Genomic DNA, 18561 nt, shown 5'->3' on the forward strand with positions numbered 1-18561 from the left:
AGGGGGAGGGTCCTTCCTTCTCTTCTCTTTTCCCTTTCCTTCTCTCCTACTCCTACTACATGGAAGGGGGGAATCCTACTCCAAGTGGGAGTAGGACTCTCCCAGGGCGCGCCATAGTAGAGGGCCGGCCCTCCCCCTCCTCCACTCCTTTATATACAGGGGCAGGGGGGCACCACAAGACACACAAGTTGATCATTGATCTTTTAGCCGTGTGAGGTGCCCCCCTCCACCATAATCCAGCTCGTTCATATCGTAGCAGTGCTTAGGCGAAGACCTGCGTTGGTAGCTTCATCAACACCATCATCACGCCGTCATGCTGACGGAACTCTCCCTCGAAGCTCCACTGGATCGTGAGTTCGTGGGACGTCACCGAGCTGAACGTGTGCAGATCGCGGAGGTGCCGTACGTTCGGTACTAGGATCGGTCGATCGTGAAGACGTACAACTACATCAACTGCATTGTCATAACGCTTCCTCTTACAGTATTCGAGGGTATGTGGACGACACTCTCCCCTCTCATTGCTATGCATCACCATGATCTTGCATGTGCGTAGGAATTTTTTTGAAATTACTGCGTTCCCCAACAGTGGCATCCGAGCCAGGTTTATGTGTAGATGTTATTTGCACGAGTAGAACACAAAGGAGTTGTGGGCATGGGTATATACATATTGCTTGCCGTCACTTGTTGATTCTTGATTGAGTGGCATTGTTGGATGAAGCGGCCTAGACCGACATTACGCGTACGCTTACGCGAGACTGGTTCTACCGACGTGCTTTGCACACAGGTGGCTAGTGGGTGTCTATTTCTCCATCTTTAGTTGAATCGGATTCAATGAACATGGTTCTTTCTAAAGATCAAAAAGTAATCACTATACCGCGTTGTGGTTTTTGATGCGTAGGTAAGAACGGTTCTTCCTCAGCCCGTAGCAGCCACGTAAAACTTGCAACAACAAAGTAGGGGACGTCTAAATTGTTTTTGCAGGGCATGTTGTGATGTGATATGGTAAGGACGTGATGAGATATAAATTGTTGTATGAGATGATCATGTTTTTTTAAAGTTATCGGCAACTGGCAGGAGCCTTATGGTTGTCTCTTTATTGCATAAGATGCAAGTGCCATGTAATTGCTTTACTTTATCGCTATGCAATAGCAGTAGTTGCAAAAGCAATAGCTGGTGATACGACCATGTGATGACACATTGATAAAAGATCAAGATGATGGAGATAATGGTGTCATGCTGGTAACAATGGAGATCGTGACAGTACTTTGGAGAGATCAAAGGCACAAGATGATGATGGCCATATCATGTCACATATTTTTGATTGCATGTGATGTTTATCTTTTCTACATCTTATTTTGCTTAGTTCGGCGGTACCTTATAAGATGACCCCTTACTATAAATTCCAAGGTACAAGTGTTATCCCTGAGTATGCACCGTTGCCAAAGTTCGTTGTGCCGAGACACCACGTGATGATCGGGTGTGATAAGCTCTACGTTCACATACAACGGGTGCAAGCCAGTTTTTGCACACGCAGAAATACTCGGGTTAAATTTGATGAGCCTAGCATATGCAGATATGGCCTCGGAACACTGGAGACCGAAAGGTTGAGCGTGAATCATATAGTAGATATGATCAGCATAATGATGTTCACCATTGAAAACTACTCCATCTCACGTGATGATCGGACATGGTTTAGTTGATTTGGATCACATGATCATTTAGATGACTAGAGGGATGTCTATCTAAGTGGGAGTTCTTAAGTAATACGATTAATTGAACTTAAATTTATCATGAACTTAGTCCTGATAGTATTTGCATATCTATGTTGTAGATCAATAGCTCGCACATAGCTTCCCCGTTTATTTTTGATATGTTCCTAGAGAAAAATAGATTGAAATATGTTAGTAGCAATGATGCGTATTAGATCCGTGATCTGAGGATTATCCTCATTGCTGCACAAAAGAATTATGTCCTTGATGCACCACCAGGTGACGGACCTATTACAGGAGCACATGCAGACGTTATGAATGTTTGGCAAAACTCGGTATGATGACTACTTGATAGTTTAGTGCACCATGCTTTACGGCTTAGAACCGGAACTTCAAAAATGTTTTGAACGCCATCGAGCATATAAGATGTTCCAAGAGTTGAAATTAGTATTTCAGACTCATGCCCATGTCGAAAGGTATGAGACCTTTGACAAGTACTTTGCCTACGAAACGGAGGAGAATAGCTCAGCTAGTGAGCATGTGCTCAGAATGTCTGAGTGCTACAATCACTTGAATCAAGTGGGAGTTAATATTCCAGATAAGCTAGTGATTGACAGAATTCTCTAGTCACTATCACCAAGTTACTAGAACTTCATGATGAACTATAATATGCAAGGGATAACAAAAACGATTCCCAAGCTCTTCGTGATATGGAAATCGTCGAAGGTAGAAATCAAGAAAAGCATCAAGTCATGATGGTTGACAAGACCACTAGTTTCAAGAAAAGGGCAAAGGGAAGAAAGGGAACTTCAAGAAGAACGGCAAGTAAGTTGCTGCTCAAGTGAAGAAGCCCAAGTCTAGACCTAAGCCTGAGACTACGTGCTTCTATTTCAGGGGGACTGGTCACTGGAAGCAGAACTGCCCCAAGTATTTGGCGGATAAGAAGGATGGCAAAGTGAACAAAGGTATATTTGATATACATGTTATTTGATGTGTACTTTACTAGTGTTTATAGCAACCCCTCGGTATTTGATAGTAGTTCAGTTGCTAAGATTAGTAACTCGAAATGGGAGTTGCAGAATGAACAGAGACTAGTTAAGAGTGAAGTGATGATGTGTGTTGGATGTGATTCCAAAATTGATATGATCATCATCGCACTCCCCATACTTTCGGGATTAGTGTTGCACCTTAAATAAATGTAATTTGGTGTTTGCGTTAAGCATGAATATGATTGGATCATGTTTATTGCAATACAGTTATTCATTTAAGTCAAAGAATAATTGTTGTTCTATTTACATGAATAAAACCTTCTATGGTCATACACTCAATATAAATGGTTTATTTAATCTCGATCGTAGTGATACACATATTCATAATATTGAAGCAAAAAGATGCAAATGTTAATAATGATAGTGCAACTTATTTGTGGCGCTGCCATTTACGTCATATTGGTGTAAAGTGCATGAAGAAACTCCATGCTGATGGGTTTTTGGAATCACTTGATACTTGCGAACCATGCCTCATGGGCAAGATGACTAAGACTCCGTTCTCCGGAACAATGGAGCGAGCAACTGACTTATTGGAAATAATACATACTGATATATGCGGTCCGATGAGTGTTGAGGCTCGCGGCGGGTATCGTTATTTTCTGACCTTCATAGATGATTTGAGCAGATATGGGTATATCTACTTGATGAAACATAAGTCTGAAACATTTGAAAAGTTCAAAGAATTTCAGAGTGAAGTGGAAAATCATCGTAACAAGAAAATAAATTTCTGCGACCTGATCATGGAGGAGAATATTTGAGTTACGAGTTTGGTCTTCATTTGAAACAATGCAGAATAGTTTCGCAACTCACGCCACCTGGAACACCATAGCATAATGGTGTGTCCGAACGTCATGACCATACTTTATTAGAAATGGCGCGATCTATGATGTCTCTTACTGATTTATCACTATCATGTTGGGGTCATGCATTAGAGACAACTGCATTCGCGTTAAATAGGGCACCATCCAAATCCGTTGAGACGACACCATATGAACTATGGTTTGGCTAGAAACCTAAGCTGACGTTTCTTAAAGTTTGGGGCTGCAATGCTTATGTGAAAAAGGTTCAACCTGATAAGCTCGAAACCAAATCGGAGAAATGTGTCTTCATAGAATACCGAAAGGAAATTGTTGGGTACACCTTCTACCACAGATCCAAAGGCAAGATCTTTGTTGCTAAAAGTGGATCCTTTCTAGAGAAGGAGTTTCTCTTGAAAGAAGTGAGTGGGAGGAATGAAGAACTTGATGAGGTAATTGTACCTTCTCCCGAATTGGAAAGTAGTTCATCAAAGAAATTACTTCTAGTGATCTCTACACCAATTAGTGAGGAAGCTAATGATGATGATCATGAAACTTCACATCAAGTTACTACCGAACCTCGTAGGACAACCAGAGTATGGTCCGCACCAGAGCGGTATGGTAATCCTTTCTGGAAGTCATGTACTAGACCATGACGAACCTACAAACTATGAGGAAGCGATGATGAGCCCAGATTCCGCAAAATGGCTTGAGGCCATGAAATCTGAGATGGGATCCATGTATGAGGACAAAGTATGGACTTTGATTGACTTGCCCAATGATTGGTGAGTCATTAAGAATAAATGGATATTCAATAGGAAGACGGACGCCGATAGCAGTGTTACTATCTACAAAGGTCGAATTGTCACAAAATGTTTTCGACAACTTCAAGGTGTTGACTACGATGAGATTTTCTCACTCGTATCGATGCTTAAAAGTCTGTCCAAATCATGTTAGTGGTTGCCGCATTTTATGAAATCTGGCAAATGGATTTCAAAACTATATTCCTTAATGGATTTCTTAAAGAAGAGTTGTATATGATGCAACCAGAAGGTTTTGTCGATCCTAAAGGTGCTAACAAAGTGAGCAAGCTCCAGCGATCCATCTATGGACTGGTGCAAGCATCTCGGAGTTGGAATATATGCTTTGATAAAGTGATCAAAGCATATGGTTTTATACAGACTTGCGGTGAAGCCTGTATTTAGAAGAAAGTGAGTGGGAGCACTACATCATTTCTGATAAGTATATGTGAATGACATATTGTTGATCATAAATAATGTAGAATTTTCTGGAAAGCATAAAGGAGTGTTTGAAAAGTTTTTCAAAGAAAGACCTTGATGAAGCTGCTTACACATTAAGCATCAAGATCTATAGAGATATATCAAGACGCTTGATAAGTTTTTTCAATGAGTACATACCTTGACAAGATTTTGAAGTTGTTCAAAATGGAACAGTCAAAGAAGGAGTTCTTGCTTGTGTTGCAAGGTGTGAAGTTGAGTAAAGACTCAAAACCCGACCACGGCAGAAAATAGAAAGAGAATGAAAAGGCATTCCCTATGCCTAAGTCATAGGTTCTATAAAGTATGCTGTTTACCAGTCCTATTGTATACCTTAGCATTTTTCTGGCAAGGGAGTACAATAGTGATCTAGGAGTAGATCACTGGACAGTGGTCAAAGTTATCCTTAGAGGACTAAGGGAATATTTCTCGGTTATGAAGGTGATAAAAGAATTCGTCGTAAAGAGTTACGTTGATGCAAGCTTTTTACATCGATCTAGATGACTCTAAGTCTCGATCTAGATACATATTGAAAGTGGGAGAAATTAGCTAGAGTAGCTCTGTGCAAAGCATTGTAGACATAGAAAATTTGCAAAAAACACACGGCTCTGAATGTGGCAGACCCGTTGACTAAATTTCTCTCACAAGCAAAACATGATCACTGTTTGGGTGTTAATCACATAGCAACGTGAACTAGATTATTGAATCTAGTAAACCCTTTGGGTGTTAGTCACATGGAGATGTGAACTAATCACATAAAGATGTGAACTATTGGTGTTAAATCACATGACGATGTGAACCAGATTATTGACTCTAGTGCAAGTGGCAGACTGAAGGAAATATGCCCTAGAGGCCATAATAAAGTTTTTATTTATATTTCCTTATATCATGATAAATGTTTATTATTCATGCTAGAATTGTATTAACCGGAAACTTAGTACATGTGTAAATACATAGACAAACCGAGTGTCACTAGTATGCATCTACTTGACTAGCTCGTTGAATCAAAGATGGTTAAGTTTCCTACCCATAGACATGAGTTTTCATTTGATTAACGGGATCACATCATTAGAGAATGATGTGATTTACTTGACCCATTCCGTTAGCTTAGCACGATGATCGTTTAGTTTGTTGCTACTGCTTTCTTCTTGACTTATACATGTTCCTCTAACTATGAGATTATGCAACTCCCGAATACCGCAGGAACACTGTGTGTGCTACCAAATGTCACAACGTAACTGGGTGATTATAAAGGTGCTCTACAGGTTTCTCCGATGGTACTTGTTGAGTTGGCATAGATCGAGATTTGGATTTGTCACTCCGATTGTCGGAGGGGTATCTCTGGGCCCTCTCGGTAATGCACATCACTATAAGCCTTGCAACCAATGTGACTAATGAGATAGTTGCGGGATGATGCATTACGGAACGAGTAAAGAGACTTTCCGGTAACGAGATAGAACTAGGTATTGAGATACCGACGACCGAATCTCGGGCAAGTAACATACCAATGACAAAGGGAACAACATATGTTGTTATGCGGTTTGACCGATAAAGATATTCGTAGAATATGTAGGAACCAATATGAGCATCCAGGTTCCGCTATTGGTTATTGACCGGAGACGTGTCTCGGTCATGTCTACATAGTTCTCGAACCCGTAGGGTCCGCATGCTTAACGTTCGGTGATGATCGGTACGATGAGTTTATGTGTTTTGATGTACCGAAGGTAGTTCGAAGTCCCGGATGAGATCGGGGACATGATGAGGAGTCTCGAAATGGTCGATACGTAAAGATCGATATATTGGACGACTATATTCGGACATCGGAAAGGTTCCGAGTGATTCGGGTATTTTTTCGGAGTACCGGGGAGTATATGGGCCTTATTGGGCTTTAGGGGAAAGAGAGAGGGGAGGTTGCGCCCCCCATGGCTTAGTCTGAATTGGACTAGGGGGAGGGGCTACGCCCCCTCCTTCCTTCTCTTCTCTTTTCCCTTTCCTTCTCTCCTACTCCTACTACATGGAAGGGGGGAATCCTACTCTCGCTGGGAGTAGGACTCCCCAGGGCGCGCCATAGTAGAGGGCCGGCCCTCCCCCTCCTCCACTCCTTTATATACGGGGTCAGGGGGCACCCCAAGACACATAAGTTGATCATTGATCTTTTAGCCGTGTGCGGTGCCCCCTCCACCATAATCCACCTCGTTCATATCGTAGCGGTGCTTAGGCGAAGCCCTGCGTTGGTAGCTTCATCAACACCATCATCATGTAGTCGTGCTGACGGAACTCTCCCTCGAAGCTCTATTGGATCGTGAGTTCGTGGGACATCACCAAGCTGAAGGTGTGCATATCGCGGAGGTGTCGTACATTCGGTACTAGGATCGGTCAATCGTGAACGACACTCTCCCCTCTTGTTGCGATGCATCACCATGATCTTGCGTGTGCGTAGGAATTTTTTTGAAATTACGGCATTCCTGTCACACCCTAGCTAGTTCAAGCATTAGAGTGTGCATCATGTTTAAATTCCTTTTAAATTTGAAATGGGGATGACAGAACCCCCAGCACCCCCCTGGAACAACTAGGGTTTACTAAAAACTTTTTCAATGAACCTGAAATGCCCTTCTAAAAAGCCCACCCTTTTTGTTTTGGGTTAAAACCTTTGACAAAAATGGTGCACATTTTTATAGGACATCTAAGGTCATTGGATTAATCCTTATGGTATTTGCATTTGGGCATTTAAATGCTATAAAATATTTTAAATGCTCAAATAATCATAAACTAAAATGTTTAGTGCTGGATATATTCTAAGCAGTGGCCATGATTAATTTTATGATTTATGGTACTGCCCTGGCATTTTTAATAAAGCCCTGAAGTTACAGAAATAATAAATAAAAAAACAGAAAAGGAGAGAAACAATAGGGACTTACCTGGCGCAGCCCACCAGCCCACCCGGCTCGGCCCAGTCCACTGGCTCATGCCAGTCGTCCTCCTCCTCTCGCCAGGAGGACGAGGAGCGTGTGGCCGGCGCCCGCGGCCACATGTCGGCCACCTCCAGCTTCCGCCGACGCCCTGGAGGCGTCTACGAGTGCCATGCCGACCCCCACGTCTCCCTCTCTTTCTTCCCACTCTCCCCGTGGCCTCTCCCCCTCTCTGGCTCTCTCCCCATCTCCCTGCCGAGCACAGCCATCGCCGCTGACAAGCTCCACCGCAGCCACCACCGTCCATTCATTGCATCGTCATGCCAGGAAGCTCCGCCGTCGTCGACTACATCAAGTAGGCCGAGCCCCGAGCGCTCGCTCGCCCCGGAAACGCTGCACCGAGCTCGTCCTCAACTCCGGCCACCGGAGATCCCCTTCGCCGTCCCCGCCACATCAGCTCATCCCCGACCTCTCCGACTGCCTTGACGAGACCCCCGTGAGCTCAGCCACCTCCCCACCCTCTCCGTTCTCTCTATCGAGCCCCGTAGCGACCGCACGTAGCTCACCCGCATGCACCGCCACGGAGCTCGTCGCCGACAAGGCTCCGGCCACCTAATGGCCGCGCCACCCTGTCCACTAGTCCTACCGCACCTCCAGGAGCTCAACGCGCCAATCCACGCGCCTCCCTGTGCCCCCTAGCGAGTAGCTCGACCTCACCCGAGCTCCGCCCGCCGCCAAACTCATCATCGGCGACGTTTTCGGCCACCCCAGCTCTACCCATTGCCACCACTCGACACGGCTTCCTCCCCGCATCACGTAGATAGTCTTCGCCGTCCTTTTGGTCACCGGAGTGCAAATCCCGCGCTGCTCCGCCGCGTCTGGCCTCGCCGGCGGCTAGACGCCGGCAAATTGACCCTGTTTGACCCTATGTGGGCCCTGGTTGACCCCCCTGAGTCTATGACAGGTGGGGACGGTCTGCTAATTAGTTTAGGATTATTTTTAACTAATTTTAATTAGTTTAGTCACTGACATGTGGGCCCAGGCCCCACTGACAGCTAATTAGTGTTAATTTAATTCTGTTAATTAGCTGAGTCACTGACAGACAGGGCCCACCAGTCAGGTTTGACCTGGCCGACCCAGTTGACCCGGTAACGCCACACCTATGTCATGCTGACGCATTAATTCAATTACTGGATTTATTCTTTAATAGGAAGTTCCAGAAAATAGCCAAAACTTCCAAAAATCATGGAAAATCAACCATAGCTCCAAATGCAAAGATTTATATATGAAAAATCATCAGAAAAATTCAATCTATCCATCTGTAATGGTTTCATGCATGACAAAACAAGTTAACCTTTCTGTTTAAGCAGAATAACATAATAATACACTAATAAGGCTATGTTTAATGAGCTATCATTTGAATCTTTGATTCAAATGAGTTCATCCCCTTCTGTTTTAGCTTGCATTAGGCCAAGACACTTTCATCTTGCCATGTCATAGCATGCATCATATTGTTGCATATTGTCATGTGTTGATTATGTTCGGTGTGCCTTTCGTGGTAGGTTCTGCCTCCGAGGATAACCCTGAGTATCCGTCTGAAGGGCAGTACCCTACTACCACTACAACAGGCAAGCAAACCATTGATCATTCCGATACAAACCCATGTTCTCGCTTCTGCCCTTGTTTACTGCATTAAGAAAACATGATTCAAACAGCTGTGTGCTACGGTAGTTGAACCCTTATCCTCTGCATGACCTGTCATTGCCACAGTAACTAGATGAAACCCACTAGCATGTGTAGGAGTTGCTTGAGCCATGTATGTGATTCCTACCTTACTATGCCTGCTATGCTTAGAGTTGTGTCAGGTCTGGTTCATCTGGGTGATGGGCTAGAGTGAAATGATTATGTTGGTAATGTGAGGGATGTGTTGAACATGTTTTGGTAAAGGTATCGATGAGAGGCCATGTAGGAGTACATGGTGGGTTGTTTCATTGAGGCCGTCCATAAGAACTGAGATCTGTATGTGTGATTTAAGATGCAGTTACTACCATACATTAAGCCCGAAACCAATGGACCCTCTCGGCTTCTTAATCACCCTAGTACTCTGTCCAGGAGTTGCAAATAGTTTCTAGTGTTTGTAGGTTATGTGTTGGCGGCCGTGCGTAGCGCTGACCCTAGGGGTGGGCTATGTTGCGGTAGATACACCGTGGCACGGTGTATCGAGTCACCCGTTTGGTGTCTCGGGAACCCTGTTCACATCGTTCGGGGCCGTATGTGGAAACCTCGGCCGGACTTCCTGCGGATGGAACCTGGATAGGCGATACACCAGGACTAGAGACTTGAGTGTTTGGGTAGGCCGTGGCCGACACCCTCGTTGGGCTTCCGCTTGAAGGTTGCCGAGTACATGTCGTGTAAACGGCGGTAAGTGGTGAAAACGTGTATGAAGAAGTACACCCCTGTAGGGTATAAACTATTCGAATAGCCGCGTCCACGGTAAAGGACTACTTGGTTGCCTATACAGTTCATAGACAAGTTAATGGTTACTACTAAAAGACACAAGATAAGTGTGAGTACCGAGGATGGCCCTCTCGTAGGATGACGAGGGAGGATCCCCGGTGGAGTATTGTGTTGGTGAGTAGTGGACTCGTGTGCGAAAACTATTTTACTAGTGGAGTTCCATAGGATAGCCTAGCCAAGAGTCAAAGCTGGCTTGCTGCAATAACCCCACCACCTTCTTGAGAATGAGCATGTATAGTAGGTTCTGTTGTAAGACTTGCTGAGTACCTTTGTACTCATGTTTGCTTAATTACTGTTTTCAGACGACAACACCGCCCCCTCCGATGGGTTCTACATAGACCTTGATGTCGACGAGTGACTAGCCACCCAGGTGGTGATCCTGGCCATGGAGGGCCCTATGTAGATAGACAGGCTTCGAGAAGCCTTCTTTCTTTCTAGTGTCTGTACTCAGACTAGTTGCTTTCGCTTGTGCTTGTATGCTTGTATGACTTGAGTGTCGGGTCATGTGACCCCTACCTGTATGAACTTGTTATGTATGGCTCTCTGGAGCCTTTAAATAAAGTACTTGAGTTGTAGAGTTTTGTTGTGATGCCATATTGTATGTACTCATATCGGGCATATTGTGTGTATGATTGAAATGCTTGGTATGAGTGGGATCCGACAATCTAGTTGTTTATCCTTGGCAGCCTTTCTTATGGGGAAATGTAGTCTAGTGTTCCTCGAGCCATAGTAGTCCGCTACAGCTCGGTTCACCGGAGTCATGCTAGCCCAGCACTATTGCTCAGGACACTTGATTGGCCGGCATGTGTTTCACTCTGTTCGTATGTCTGTCCCTTCGGGGAAATGTCACGCGGTGACATCCAGAGTCCTGTTAGCCCAGTGCTACAGCCCGGATTCACTCGCTGATGACCGACATGCTCAATGTGATTCATGTATGCCTGTCTCCATAGGTCTGTGCCGCTTGGGTTCATGACTAGCCATGTCGTCCCAGGTTCTCTATCATATGAATGCTAGCGACACTATCATATACGTGAGCCAAAAGGCACAAACGGTCCCGGGCCATGGTTAGGCGACACCCGTGGTATATCGTGTGTGAGGATGCAATGTGATATGAGGTGTTACCGGATAGATCGATGCGACTTGGAATCAGGGTCCTGACAGCGTTGGCATCAGAGCTGGACTGCCTGTAGGTTCGTTGAGCCAAACTGGTCGATGTCGAGTCTAGAAATGCTTTAGTTATATGTAGGGGAATTGATTGTGGGAGGGAACCTAAGGCTCTTTTACTCCTTTACCTTATGCCCTCTGATCTGAGTCATTCTCTTCTCATTCAACGTGGGTTAAGGACTAGGCTCTCTTCTTCTGTCAGGTTCACGTGTTACTAATCCGTAGTAGCTTATAGGATTGTTGTTACAAGCCCCAGTTCAGTTTCTACTATTTCTAGTATGTTGCTAGTTGAATTAGAACCTTGATATGATGTTGTTGAGTGGTATTGCAAACTGTTGTGGATGTCTCAAATCTTTTTCTGAGCATTTACAGCTGTTATGCTGTCCAATTTTCCCTAGAAATTCTAATGTCTTTGCATTGTGGTTGTGCTTTCAGATGGCCAACCGTGCTCAAAACCAAGTGGTTCGCCTGACCCGGTGCTTCGACGTGCCCGGTCATACTGCTATGTTAGTCCGGGTAATGATCGAGACGGGTTACCGTTGGTATCCCGAATACACCGTCGAAGAGCAATTCCGAGACTTTAATCAAAGCCAATATTTCTGCACCGTCATGATATTTCCTTCTTATCCTGGATCTACCGTGCCCCTTCACTGTTCCTATGGACTCGGGGTTACTGTTGAGATGGCTGTGCAGGATGCTGCCTATTCCATGATGACCATCATGCGAGTCAGGACTGGCCTGCTTCGGAACACCGACTTCCGTTACATGCGAGCTTCACTTCCGGGAGTGCAAGGGTATCTCCAGGCTATCTATGCTGACTGCACTCATGAGGACTCACTAACTCGTACCACTGTCGAGATGCTCGAGGATAAAGACCGAGAGAATCGGGCCTTGAGGCTGGAGCTTTTCAACATCCGTGCTGATCATTGGGCCACATTGACTCGGTTTGCACCTGCGGTGCAAGCTGGATGTATGGATACAAGGGATCTGTATCCTGTGAGATCTGCTCTGCCAGACATGGTGGATTGGCGTGATGTGGGAGGCATCACCCCACCCCGTGGTCCCCGCAGGCCACCGTTTGTTGGTCCAAGACCTCATCCTAGCCCCTTTGGTCCAGAAGCTCCTCAGGACCGTCTGTTCCTGGATGATCACGTTGAACTTCCAGGCTATGGAGGTGACTTCTATGAGGAGTACTACGGAGCTGTCTGAGTTAGTAGTAGTACCACTAGTATTGTAATAGTTGTATCTTCACTCTCCTGCGTGACTTGTGGAATATGACTTTGTGTGTAATCAACTCCGGAGGTGTAGACAAATAATGTATAGGAGCTTGGAATGCCTCCGATGAGATGTAACATCTTTCATCATAGTTGTAGTGTAGCCTGGGCTTGTACTAAACTATGTACGGTTTGTATGACCGTTGGTATATATATGGCAGTTTTAGATTACCATGACATACGGATGATCATCTCTGCATTCTGTGTTATCCATTACATTCTGCACTTCCTTGCTAAGTTTGAGCCATCCTTACCTAAACCATTGTCTCGTTTTTCTCCTAGGATGGTCAACACCCGCAGCAACCCTGCTGCCCCGGAGCAGGGGGAAGCCAGTGCAGCTAGGGGTGAAAATCTGCCTCATCCGCCTTCTCTGGCCGAAGTGATGTTGGAGGCGGAAAGCAACAAGCGTGAGATTAACCGCCTGCTGGAGCAGATTGAGCAGAACACTGCACGCCATGAGCGAAATGACTTGGTGTCAATCAATGACTTTATCAATTTGTACCCACCAAAGGTTAACCATTCTGTCGAGCCCCTCGACGCGGATGACTGGCTTCGCAGCATCACCCACAAGCTACGTTCTGCCAACGTAGCCAAAGCCGACAACGTTACTTATGCTGCCTATCACCTCGAAGGCCCTGCTAGCCTTTGGTGGGAAAACTTTGAAGCTATGCACCCGGTCGGTCAAATCACTACTTGGGCTGAATTTAGTGAGGCTTTTCGTGAGCATCACATTCCGGAAGGTCTCATGGATCGTAAGAGGGAGGAGTTCTGCAATTTCACCCAAGGAAGACTGACTGTGGATGCATATAGTCGTGAATTTGGGAATCTGGCACGATATGCTCCTGAAGAAGTATCTACGACGCTAAGAAGCAAGCAAGGTTCCACAAGGGACTTAGCCCTGAGCTTCGCCGCGATCTTCATCTGCACGAGTGCACCTCCTTTCAGAAGTTTGTCAACAAAGCCATCAGTGCTGAGTCAGGTCAGTTTGACTATGACGCTTCACACAAGCACTCACGTGATTTTGGCTCTTCATCCGGCTCTAGAGCTCAGAAGCGCCGGGTGTGGATCCCAAGCACGGCACTGCCACCCAGGTTCATTCCGAGGAAATCCTTTGAGGCGCCTCTTACCAACCAGCAGTTTGCACCGCCCAAGCCCTATGGTGGCCCCGCTGCTAATGCTGCTCCACATCCAAGTGTGGTGACGTGTTTCAAGTGTGGAGAGCCGGGTCACTATAGCCGAGAGTGTCCCTAGAACAACAACCCCAATCAATCTGGAAAGTCCGTTGGCCGTGGTAAGCCAGCGGGAAAGACATTCTACGCCAAGCCGACATCAACTATGTCTCAACCGAGGAGGCTCATGAGGATCCTAACGTTGTTCTTGGTACGCTCCTTGTTAACTGCCATCCAGCATCTGTTCTTTTCGATACTGGAGCATCTCATTCATTCAAACTCCGGGTTCCAAATGGCAAACTTCTAGAGTAAGACATGGAAACGAAATTCTTGTCGATAGACTTGTCTTCCTTGCATCCTTAATAGCTCTCAAGTCCTCGAACATAAACATCATCTTGGGTATGGACTAGATGTCAGCTCATTGTGCTAAGATTGATTGTGCCACTAGAACCGTTCAACTTACTCATTCATCGGGCAAGACATTCAATGTCTTAACTCAAGTGGACAAGCGCCAGCTTTACTCCCTAAATGCCAACCCCCTTCCAGACCTTGAGGATGTTCCGGTAGTCCGGGACTTCCCGGATGTCTTTCCCGAGGAACTGCCAGGTGTTCCACCTGACAAGGATGTCGAGTTCGTGATAGACCTTGTTCTAGGAACCGTTCCAATTTCTAGAAGACCCTACAAGATGGCACCCTCAGAACTAGCCAAGCTTAAGAACCAACTCGACAAGTCCTTGAAAAAGGGTTTCATCCGTCCTAGTTCCTCTCATTGGGCTTGCCCCGTCCTCTTTGTTAAGAAGAAGGATGGAACGGATCGAATGGTTGTAGATTACCGACCTGTCAACTTGGTCACTGTCGATGTCAAAACCGGCTGATCTCGGGTAGGGGGTCCCGAACTGTGCGTCTAGGCCGGATGGTAACAGGAGACAAGGGACACAATGTTTTTTACCAAGTTTCGGGCCCTCTCGATGGAGGTAATACCCTACTCCTGCTTGATTAATATTGATGATATGGGTAGTACAAGAGTAGATCTACCACGAGATCAAGGAGGCTAAACCCTAGAAGCGAGCCTATGGTATGATTGTTGTATATGGAGTTGATTGCCTACGGACTACAACCCTCTGGTTTATATAGACACCGGATAGGGTTAGGGTTACATAAAGTCGGTTACAATGGTAGGAGATCTTGAATATCCGCATCGCCAAGCTTGCCTTCCACGCCAAGGAAAGTCCTATCTGGACACAGGACGAAGTCTTCAATCTTGTGTCTTCATAGTCTAGGAGTCCGGCCGAAGGTATAGTCCGGCTACCCGAACACCCCCTAATCCAGGACTCCCTTAGTAGCCCATGAACCAGGCTTCAATGACGATGAGTCCGGCGCGCAAATTGTCTTCGGCATTGCAAGGCGGGTTCCTCCTCCAAGTCCTTCATAGAAGATTGTAAACACCAAGAGTAGTGTCCGGTTCTGCAAAATAAGCTTCCACATATTGCCATAGAGAGAATAATATTAACACAAATAAAATCTGCTGACGTATTCCGCAGTGCGTCATCACACTACACCCAAGTCCTTCACTCGGATCGTTTTCACTTTTCCACCCCAGCGTGTTTTGCGAGGCGGTTTCCTTGGCACGTCTTGTCAAAGCAGAGATCGTGTGCCCCCCTTTTACGGGATTCTCATCAATACGGACATGGGTAACCCAATCGTGCCCGTTAGCATGTTTTCTCGATTAAAGGCGAGTCCCAAACGGTTACGGGGAGGTCTCCTGGTATTCAACCTCTTATAAAAGAGACCAGGGCCTTACTCCTTTTCTCCAGTCCCAAAACAAGTTCGCCCGTCGCCTTGAGTTCCAACACCCTAGGCTCCAGATTCCGGGCGCCCCAGACCTTCAACAATGTCCGGTTCCGACCTTCAAGGCCGATGGATGCCCTCCTCCGTCACGGAGGAGGACGTGCTAAAGTTGAGACAGGCTAAGTTCTTGACCGCCGAAATTCCGCACAAGTTGCCTGCTCAAAGGCAGGCTATCCCCAGTCCCCAGTCCGGTGAGAGCGTAGTGTTCGTGTCTCACTTCCTTCGGGGGTTAGGCTTCCCGATGGATCCCTTTGTGAGGGGACTGCTGTTTTATTACGGGCTGGAATTCCACGACTTAGCTCCGGAGTCCATCCTCCATATCTCCTTGTTTATCGTTGTATGCGAAGCGTTCCTCCGTGTTACCCCTCACTTCGGATTATGGCTCAAGACTTTCAAAGTGGAGACAAAGATGATCAAGGGACGGCACGCAGAGTGCGGAGGCGCTGTTATAAGCAAAAATGTTGATGCTCCATGGCCCGAGGGCTCTTTTCAAGAGGAGCTGGGCTTGTGGCAACGAGAGTGGTTTTATATCACCGCTCCCTGGAGCGCCAAGTGGGCGGCGCTTCCTGCCTTTCGCTCGGGTCCCCCACCACGGCTAGCATCATGGGTTAACAAAGGGTTAGATTGGGGTTTGCCCAAAGACGTGCCCTTGTTACAGGGCCGAATTAAGGATCTCTTGGAAGGAGACCTCAGCTTGATCAAGGTGACGCAGGTCATGCTGATTCGCCGAATATTGCCCGGCAAACATCGCCCCCTTCGCCTGTTGGAGTTTAATCCAGAGGGACCGCGAGCTCTCCAGAACTTTATGGGCGCAACGCCCGCGGAGATGTATAGACTGTTCTTCGGATCACAATAGATGTGTCCGGATTTAACCGAGGACGCAGGCCTAAGCTGCAATCGCCCGGATACTCAAGTAAGCGACCTTGTGCCCGGACCTTCTATCTGTATAATTGTCATAAACTTGCCCCTAAAAGTGTCGTCCTTTTAAACAGGAGTGGATAGCAAAGGCAAAGCTGATCAGGTGTCCGGCTCCCCTTCCTGAAACTAGGCCGGATCCCGTGCTGGTCAGGATGCTGGAGATAATGCCTTTGGAGGGGGAGGACAAGGAAGCTATGGCCTCCTCGAAGGAGGCTGCTCCGAAGGGAGGAACCGACAATTCCTCTCCTAAGGGGGAGAAGAGAGCCGCCTCTGACGACCCGGAAACCATGGCCTCGAAGCGGGGGAGAAAATCCTCGTCAAAGGGTCCGACGCCATGGAGTTCCTCGGCCGGACTATGCCCTCAAGGGGATCAGCCCTCCAGCGAGCCGTAAGAGGATAAAAGATTTTCCTTTTGAGGGATGAGGGAAGTCCTTGATTTATATCTGAGAAGATTAACCAAACCTTTATCTTGTAGCTCGGACCTCAGCCCTTCTCAGCAGAGCTCGTCTTCGGGGGATCTCCTTCCGGAGATGATGGAGAGCGGGACGCCTCCCCCTGCCGTGCCGCCTAGCGAGGCGGGCGACCCTGAGGTGTCGTCGCGGAGGGTTTCTCCAAATCTGACAGGGGCGGAAGGTGGCTGTGCGGCCCCCCGAGGTTCTCCGTGTCCGGCCTTCGAAAGAGGCCATAGGACAAGCCCCGCACCATCTGGTGCTCGGCCGGAGGAGCTAAAGATTCTGCTGGGGCGAGCTTCTATCTCAGGGGAGCGTCGTGCATTGATGGGCATGGTGATTAAAAGGATTTCATCCGCAGAAAGTGGATTGCATGAGGCCGTCAAAAGTTTACTGACGGTTTTTGAGGTATGTTAGATAATGTACACTTTTATCAGTTGCGCATAAGTAAAATGCGCCCTGTGTAGATGGTAGCCCCTGAGACTCTGCGCGTTGTCAAGAAATGACGGCACGCAGAGGATCATAATCCCAGGTCTAAGATGTCGCCTTTGAATGTAGGTGGCGAGGTGTCCGGATTCAAGCCGAACTGATGATGTGGCCGAACTAAAGCGGCAACTGGACCTGGCAGATGTCGACATCGCGCTTGTCAACAAGTGGCTTGATGAGGCTCAAGGTATGTAATTCTTCGGGCGGCATCAGGTAAGAGGAGCTTCATGCCAGTGTCTTACAATGTGTGTGCTTGACGTAGATGGTATGGCCGCCATAGAGAATCTTAGAGTAGAACTTGCCTGAGCTAAGGAGCAAGACAGAAAAAGCGATGCGGCTGCCGAGAAGGCCCTTGAAGAGCTGAGAGCCGAACAGGCTGCTCACTGCCAAAGCAAAGAAGAGATGGCCGAGATGGCTGAGAAGTTAAAGAGCGCTGCAGACCGTTGCAAACTTCTTGAGAAAGAAGACCGGGCGAGACAGACGGACTTAGAGAAGGCCGTTGCCGATGCCAAGGACGCTCGCTCTGCGATGAGAGCTGCGAAGGAGGAGTTGTGTCAGGCCGAACAGATTGCGGCTGGAAAGCCCTTTATGCTACGGAGGAAGTTTTGTGATCCGAAGTTTGCTCCGTTGGACCGGATGTGGAGTGTGGAGGATACCTATCTGGATTTGGCAACGAGTGCTGCTGATGCGACCGAACACTTTCGAGATCAGAAAGATCGCGAAGTGGAAAAGCTTTTCTGGTCACAGTTTCACAATCCAGAGCGTCCACTAGCAGTGGATGATCGTTTGGCTCAATGGGCCGAACTGAATAGGTTGTCTGGACTCGCCATGAAGTACGTCCTGGGTCACCTGTGGCCGGGGAGATCGGAGCTAAAGAGTTACTTCAGCTTGGTTCAGCAATTCCTTGACGCGGTGCCGCGTATAAATGCAATGAAGAGGTCAGCATGCATAGAGGGCGCTAGGATGGCTCTTGCCCATGTTAAGACATACTGGGC

Source organism: Triticum dicoccoides, chromosome 6A (genome assembly GCF_002162155.2).
Source record: "Triticum dicoccoides isolate Atlit2015 ecotype Zavitan chromosome 6A, WEW_v2.0, whole genome shotgun sequence".
Taxonomy (NCBI): domain Eukaryota; kingdom Viridiplantae; phylum Streptophyta; class Magnoliopsida; order Poales; family Poaceae; genus Triticum; species Triticum dicoccoides.